At 36.2% G+C, this 8,571-nt stretch overlaps 1 pseudogene; it reads left to right on the top strand.

Moving 5' to 3' along the window:
• Nucleotides 1–1,385: 1,385 nt before the first annotated feature.
• LOC134242292 (uncharacterized) lies at nucleotides 1,386–7,010 on the top strand (annotated as a pseudogene).
• Nucleotides 7,011–8,571: the final 1,561 nt, after the last annotated feature.

The raw sequence follows: 8,571 nt of genomic DNA, 5'->3' as shown, positions 1-8,571 counted from the left end.
AAGATTGACTCTATTAAAAGTTATCGCCCTTTGTGCGGAAAACCTTGTTATCGCTACTACTGCGAAACCGTAAACCGTACAAATATGAAACCTTCACTAAAGTCTTCGACTAATTGAGAGGGTTCTGGAATCTATTCATTGCGAAAGTCTTCAATGACTTCTTCAATCAGTTATTGCCCCTGAAACTTTTTGAATTTTAGAAATAATTAAAAATTTTCAAAACGAGAAGTGATAGAGACATGGGACCAACTGCGTAAGATTTATTTACCTTTCAGGTTAAAATTCATGTAAAGGTCAAAGGTCAAGGTCATTCCAAAATTGAGAAATTAAGCTCTTTTTATATCTTTTTTGTCTCTTAACATATACAAACTGTCTTAGCATAACTAATATGTACTCTTAAAACTATTTGAAAGATTCAATTCATATTCCGTAAGATTGACCCTATTAAAAGTTATCGCCCTTTGTGTGGAAAACATTGTTATCGCTACTACTTCGAAACCGTAAACCGTACAAATATGAAACCTTCACTAAAGTCTTTGACTTATTGAGAGGGTTCTGGAATTTATCATTGTGAAAGTATTTGGTGACTCCTTCAATGGGTTATTGCCCTTGAAAATCTCTAATTTTTAGAAATAATTAAAAATTTTCAAAATGAGAAGGTATAGAGACATGAGCTCAACTGCATAAGATTCATTGACCTTTGAGCTTAAAATTCATGTAAAGGTCAAAGGTCAAGGTCATTCCAAAATTGAGAAATATAGCTCTTTTTATATGTCTTTTGTCTTTCAACATATGCTTAATGCCTATGCATCATTAATATGTACTCTTAAAACTGTGATAAAGATTTCATTCTTGTCCCTTTAGATTGACCCTATTAAAAGTTATTGCTCCTTGTGCGAAATTTTTTTTATTGCTATTGCTTCAAAACTGTAAACTGCAAAGACATGAAACCTTCTCTAATGTCTTATTGGACTTTAGGCAAAACTTTTATGTTCAAGTGCAAAAGGATCTGGTGACTCCTTGAATGAGTTACTGCCCTTAAATGCTTTTGTGCTTACTATTAAACCTTATAACTTTAAAACTATAAGTCATAGAGACATGGGGTTAATTACATTGTGACCCTTGACCTTTGACCTTGAACATGACTTGAAGGTCAAAGATCAAGGTTACCTAAAAAAATTCATTTTCCTTTTTTTCAAGCCATTCCTGGTTTCTTTTTTATGAAATTTAATTTTAAATAGATAAATATTAAATGAAATTGAAATTCAAAAGGTGGAAAGACCTCTTATTGTTCTGTGAACAATAAGTCTCCTAGTTTCTGTCTGAAATGCATGTTTTCAGAACAAGGGTTACTTATTAAAAGGGTCAACGCCGATAACGCCCGCATGGCGCAATGGTTAGAGCGTCTGCTCTAGAGTCGCGAAGTAAGGAGTCAATCCTTACGTCGCGGGTTCGAATCCCACTGCGGGACGTGGAGGCCGGTCCTTCGGATGAGACCGTAAAAACAGAGGCCCCGTGTCGCAGTAGGTGCTGGCACGAAAAAGACCCCTCACTGCTCAAAGGCCCTGAGTGCCGAGCATAGGACAAAATTTGTAGCCCTCCTCCGGCAAGTGGTGGCGTCTCCATATGAGTGAAAAATTCTCGAGAGGGACGTAAAACAACATACAATCAATCAATCAATCAACGCCGATAAGAGACTTCGATAATGATATTTTTCGGATAGCAATAGAAACGATTACCTTTTGATATCTTTCTTAGCATTAAGGCGAGTAGTATTTTTATACAATTCTGGTTCTACGCGTTGACGGTGATATTGACTGTGAAGTCATTTGAGGAGAGATTGCTTGTGAGTGACAATGTTCTCCAGAACGAGATTCAGGAACTGAGGTCAAAGGTCGTCACTTTGGAGCAGAAAGTGGCAACGCTGGAGTCTAAATCAGGTAAATGTTGTGCTACAAGTAGAAACACAATTAGTAAAAGCTTAATGAGGGGTGCATAAGATGCAAGTACAATGTCCTGAGTTTGAAATTAAAGGTATTCAAAATATGTGTTTTAAGGAGAAAGAGGAATGGATCTAGTCTCTTTGCCTGCGCTCATCTTCCAATTTACTAGGTAATTTCAAAAGATAAATATAAAATACAAAATTTGACTGCTAAAGTATAATTCCTTCTGCTAAGTGAATTATCGTATCAAGGATATTTAGAATAGACTGAGAATTACTTAGTATAAAAAGTAATTATCAAATGTTATATCCCTTACTTAATGCTAAACATTGGTCATATCTTATAAAGAGTTTAATATTTGTTAATGTAAATTCATATTAAAGTTTTTTAATTTGGGTATGATTTTATCTATTTCGTAGTGTGTTTTCTATCCCTTGTCAAAGAAGGTTCGGGAAAGAAAACACACAAGTCGTTGGGAAAAAAAACTCATCAGTATTACCATTAATCATAAAAAACGTTATGGTGATAGAAATAACACTACAAACTACCTTTTTCTCGGAAATATGAAGGTAACAAAGTCTCCTCTCAGATCTTTTCTTCACAAAATAGTTTGAAAATTTATTTGTAGCTCACCACCCCATTGTCTTCATGAATCAACTCAGCAAGTCTTTAAATAAACCCGCTAATGGTCACATTGTCGTGTTCGATGACACCATTACCAATGTCGGGCATGCGTACAGCAACGTCACTGGTGATTTCAGGGCCCCAATGGATGGAAACTATATGTTCCCCGTGTATGCGACAGCCCAATCTTTACCTGGAAGCCACAGTCTACACCTCCTTCGGTTATTTATTTCTGGACTCAAACCAGGACTATTGCTTGAAGAGAAGAGCGGTAGCTGTTGTCAAGTTGTCTAGAGGGGACGAAGTCTTCGTCCAGATCGATTATGTGTCGGGTATACATTCTCTTTTATATGAATTAACAATATATTTATCTACAAATGTACAATAAAAAAGAAAATGGACAAAGGTTCAATCATGGTTCTCACGGGACAATTCACACCACATCGCTACATCGTCTATTGTCAATCATATTGTCCTGCCGGTCTTCCATATTTCTAAATGTACATTTAGCCAGTCTCCTCCTATCCAGCACTAATGCTTAGTATACAGGTTTGGTCACTGAGCTCTGCCATTTCGTATAAACTAATCATACCGCCGTCCTCAAGGTCTTGCTCTCAACAACTCCCGCTATAGACATCACTTAATCCCAAGATTACTCAGCAGGAGAAACAGAACACACCCACGTTCACACAGCATCAGTTATATAATCAAAAGTATCAAAGATTATGGAGCTCAACTCGACGAATGCTATCAGTTTAAGTAATGCAAATCTCACATCATATTTTTTTTAATAGTTTGTATTTATTCTGACAATATTCAATTTAGTTTTATTTAAACAGGTCTTAAGGTTCTTTGGAGATTGACCCCTTCCAAAAACTTTAACCTGGTTACTCGTTTGGAAAATGAAGATCAGATCTAGCATCTAAAGCAAGTTTAGATTGTCCATCCTAAGATACATCATTATTACAAATTTGGTCCAGTTTAAAGTTTATTGGGAATAACCTGGTCACTAATCTGGAAAATAAAGGTCAGATACAGCATCCTCAGCAAGTCTGGTAATGTATATCCCTAGATGCATCATCCATGCAAGTTTGGCCCAGGTAGGGCTTATAATTACTTTGCCATGGACCTGCTTCAACAAATTTGACCTGGTCACTAATCTTGAAAATGTAGGTCAGATCCAGCATCCGAGGCAATTGTGGTAATATCCATCCCTAGATACATCATCTATACAAGTTTGGTCCAGGTAGGGTTTAAAGTTACTTGGGAAAGGACCTGCTAAAATAAGTTGAGCCTGGTCATTCGTCTGAAAAATGAAGGTCAGATCCAGCATCCGAAGCAAGTGTGTTAGTGTTCAGCACTAGAGACATCATCCATGCAAGTTTTGTCTAGGTAGGACCTATAGTTATTAGGGAATTGACCTGCTACTGAAACTTTAACCGGGACGCTGACGCTTACAACATTAATGGATTTAAGCTTATCTGATGAAGGTCAATGATTTACCTTAACATCTGTGAATGATTCTGTCGTTTATGTACTTTTATTTCCTATCCATAGTAGAAAGAAAATAAATATTAACCTTTTATTTTCTATAACTTTCTATCCAAAAAAGAAAGAAAACAAATATTTACCTTTTATGTACTATTACTTTCTATCTATAGAGTTGGGGACAATTAAGAAAACATATATTAAATTGCCAGTCGATGATGTAAATAATGAACAATTCAAATAAAATGAACTTTATATTGCAATGTTTCCGATGCATATTTTCACTTACAAGGATAAGAGTCAATCGAGATTTTTAACGATCTGAATGGAGACATGAAATCTAAAATGGTGGTTGTCTTAGATGATAATGAGGTCACATGTTTTCCACTTCCAACCCAAGAATACTTCACACCTTTCGTGATGATGAGAATGCCTACAGAATCTGTCTTTGGTATTCAGACAAAGGCTTTCATCATTACAATATCAGGAATGGGAATTTCATGTAATAGGCACTCCAATTCCCGCATGCTACAGGTGAATATGAATAAAGAAACATCAAGTGTAAAACTTTTGGAAAAAGCACATCTGCATTCAAACAAAAAAATGTGAATTTTCTGACAAATACCTTATATTTTGGATAGAGTTTTTTAGAGATTCTTTAATTTTACGCAGAGTTTTGAACAAATGAATGATAAAGAATTTTCTTATATTTTTGTTTTTACAGTATTGTCAATATATTCAACTAGACTATTGTTCTAAATTTTAATATTTTGAAGAGGATGTGATGTAATTGTATGGTCAAAAAGAACCTAAGGAAAACATACACAAAGATAACTGCACGGAATATAAGAACTCAACATTAGATCTTACAAATACAAAAAAATGTTTTTCATTGAGAACTCTTGGGAGTTGATATGGCGATTCGATGTTAAACTGAACAATACAATGAAACACTCTTCCCTCATATGTAAAATTAACAGCTCATCCAAGCGTTTACAAAAAATATGATGTTAAAATCCAATTACTTCTTTGCTATTTAATAAAACAGAGAGGTAAGTATGAGGATGAAAATAATGGTGATGTTTTGAGAAGTACTGGCTTACAAAAATTAGCAATAAAATAAACTGTGCATGACTTAAGTTCACCTTAGACTTGAAATAGAGTATTTGAGTCGGAGATAGATATCTTTCATACAGGAGAAAAGGCCAGATTTATATATGTATAGCCATAAATGGAGTACGGTTTCTTTAAAAAAGAAAGCAACTTGCAATCTTTCTTTCATTTTAAACAAAGATAAGAAATTCTTTAAGTCATTGTTTACTATCAATACTCAAATCCCTGACCATTTGATAATAGAGCTAACTCTTACTGACTCTGTGATAAGAGGGATAACTCTTACTGACACTGTGAAAACAATCCATTAAAGCCATCTCAATTAAACTTAGGGACCACAGTAGGAAAAACAGCTGTCTACCTGGAGAATGGTCACTAATTACTATGTATTTACAGCCAAAGTTGATAACAGGCGTTTGAAAGGTGTTAATATACTGTATGTAAACTTCAAAACGCCAGTTTAGAGATTGCAACTCTCCTACGATAGAGGCGCAAAAAGTATCCATTTCGGCAGGGAGGTGGGACAGGTTGTTTCTATATACAAACGTGCATAAATAAATGAACGATATTTATGGCTTTTAAAATTTATTAAATGTTATAAAAAGATAATGATATTATGCAGTGATGCATTTGATGATTTTATCAAGTACAACTATGCATATTTACAAATATACTTTAAATTATAGATACTTTAAAACGAAAGAAACGTCGTAGTCTTAATAAAAAGTAACCTATTTTCTTGATCGTACAAACTACTTAAAAAAGGTTTATGGGTTTTTTGAAGTTATAATAAGGAAAAGAATCACCTAGATCACCTACGTACAATGATCAGATGCATGTGTATCGTTTTTACAAGAGGTCAAAATTTTTTCCCTCGTCTGAAAAGTCTCACATCCACCTACATTTTCTTTTTTGTTACGATTTCTTTGCTTTACAAAATGACGGCTTTAAATTAATTCAGTTATTCTCGAAATAATTCTGTAGAATGTATCCTGACAATCATGTAGTTATGATAAACCAAATATATCAATGATACAATGTATCCAATATATAAATATTAAATATTAGTCCCACCTGTTTGTTTACGCGGCAACGAAACTCCCCTCCTGAACGAAAGAGCGCACCAAGGGAGATAATTTCGAAACTTGCGTATTATTTTTGATAATTATGTACTTTGAAATCAGAAAAAAATACACATCCGAGTAACCGAGTACCATTTTCAGTATGCGATACTCGGACGTTTGATCGGGTTCTCGGACATCCCCAATAGTTTTGCAAAATCACTAGTGTCATTTCAAAATTTTATATGACTGAACAGAACAATGAACTATTTAATATCTCTATCTCTATGGAGAACTAAATATTTTTGTCTTCTCTATGCTTTCTTTATCTGTTTACTTTTATTTCATTTAAGTCACATATACCAAAAATAAAAAGAATTTCTAATCTTTTAACGAATACTAAAGCATATAAACCTCTGTTTTCAATATATTTTCCTTACCCCCAAATTACACCGAATTAAAACTTATTTGTTTTTGTAATGGACATTGATATGACTAAAAAATGCATTTCATGTCCTTACAGAGGAATGATGGACATTATATAATCCTTATTCATTTTTTATTGATTTTTCTCCAATATCTCTAGGTAACCTACAGAACCATCAAGGAACCGACCCAGTTCTGTACTCTGACAGACAACAAGGCCGTACCTGACGCCTTTTCACGTTGTGTGTTTCATTGTGACTGCCCAGACCCCGCTCACTGTAGAGAAGTCAATCTTTATTTGTCCAGTGGTAATGAGGCGTGGTCTCTTTGTGAGGTGAAGGCTACTAATTCTTAAGTCTGGAAAAAAATTTGATGTGGATTAGGACGAATAATAAGATACACGAGTAATATTAATTGAATGTAATGTGCACTTCGTATAGGTCGACAGGTTGACAGGTAGACAGGTCGACACGTTGACAGGCGCGCGCGCGCGCGCGCGCGCGCGCGCGCGCGCGCGCGCGCGCGCGCGCGCGCGCGCGCGCGCGCGCGCGCGCGCGCGCGCGCGCGCGCGCGCGCGCGCGCGCGCGCGCGCGCGCGCGCGCGCGCGCGCGCGCGCGCGCGCGCGCGCGCGCGCGCGCGCGCGCGCGCGCGCGCGCGCGCGCGCGCGCGCGCGCGCGCGCGCGCGCGCGCGCGCGCGCGCGCGCGCGCGCGCGCGCGCGCGCGCGCGCGCGCGCGCGCGCGCCGCTCGACAGGTTGACAGGTAGACATGTTAGAAGGTCGACAGGTTGACATGTAGACTGGTCGACAGGATGACATTAGTAGTACTGTGAAGTTTGAAAGTAAATTTGTTATTTAAATTATCTATGAATGTAAAAAATTTGATGTGGATTAGGACGAATAATAAGATACTCAAGTAATATTAATTGAGTATATTAATGTTATTCATTCCCACCTAGAAAGGTAGTGAGCATTAAATTGGTGTTAATTGATTATTTTACATTTATAAGAAGAAAATGAACTGTGTGACGTCTTTCAGAGAAGGAAAGAACACGTTTTACTTATGGCCTTATTTGGCCCTGTGAATTTCTAAAAAAAGAATTTTAATCAACAATGCATAAAATATAAGTTAGATCTTTGGTGATGGCTTATCAAAAAATGACGTAATTTTTTGGCTTATCAATGCATTATGATATAGTGTAGCGGCTTAGATCAAAATTTCAGCAAAATAGTTCACTTGTGGATACAAGCATGAAATTTGGTACAAATGTCTATCTGATACTACTAAATCTAAAAACATCGTTGGCCACCGCGATTTCCGCCATTTTCAAGATGGCCGCCACTTAAACAAAATGGCGACATTTTCAGGCAGTTTGGCCTCACATACATTCTCTTACAACCAAATTAACTATACTTTTGACGCTTAAATATATCTAAAAAGTTTAAAAAGTCTATAAAAATCATATTTTAACTTAAATGCTATAAATATAAAGACAAAAGGAATTTCTTAAAACACAAAATATCGTTCCCTATTGTAGAAAATAACGACATTATCGCAGTAGCAAGAAGCCGTTTTTTTTAAAACTTGTAACAGATATTTTACAAAAAGCCTTGCAGGCGTTCCCTTACTATCGTGGGCCTGAATACCAAGTAAAATTTTGTATCTGAAAGCCCTTAATAAGTAAAATGATTCCTCAAGAAACATAAAATATCATGGAGTGAAACACTCCTCCAACGCACGTAAAATCTCAATAATTGAAATAATTCTTCGGAGAACATAAAATAGCACTGAGTGAAATATTCTTTCAAACAACCTTTAATTTTAGTGAGTGAAATAATCCTTAAAGGAAAGTTAAAAAAAGGAAAAGAATCAATGTTGTATTTATGACATAAAACAACAAGTAACCATTCGCTATCCA

This window comes from Saccostrea cucullata, unplaced genomic scaffold (genome assembly GCF_032062105.1).
Source record: "Saccostrea cucullata isolate Sc308-1 unplaced genomic scaffold, CSIRO_AGI_Scuc_v1 ctg2709, whole genome shotgun sequence".
In the NCBI taxonomy this organism is placed as follows: domain Eukaryota; kingdom Metazoa; phylum Mollusca; class Bivalvia; order Ostreida; family Ostreidae; genus Saccostrea; species Saccostrea cuccullata.
Note: the sequence above shows the minus strand (reverse complement) of the source record. Positions and strands in the feature narration are given on the sequence as shown.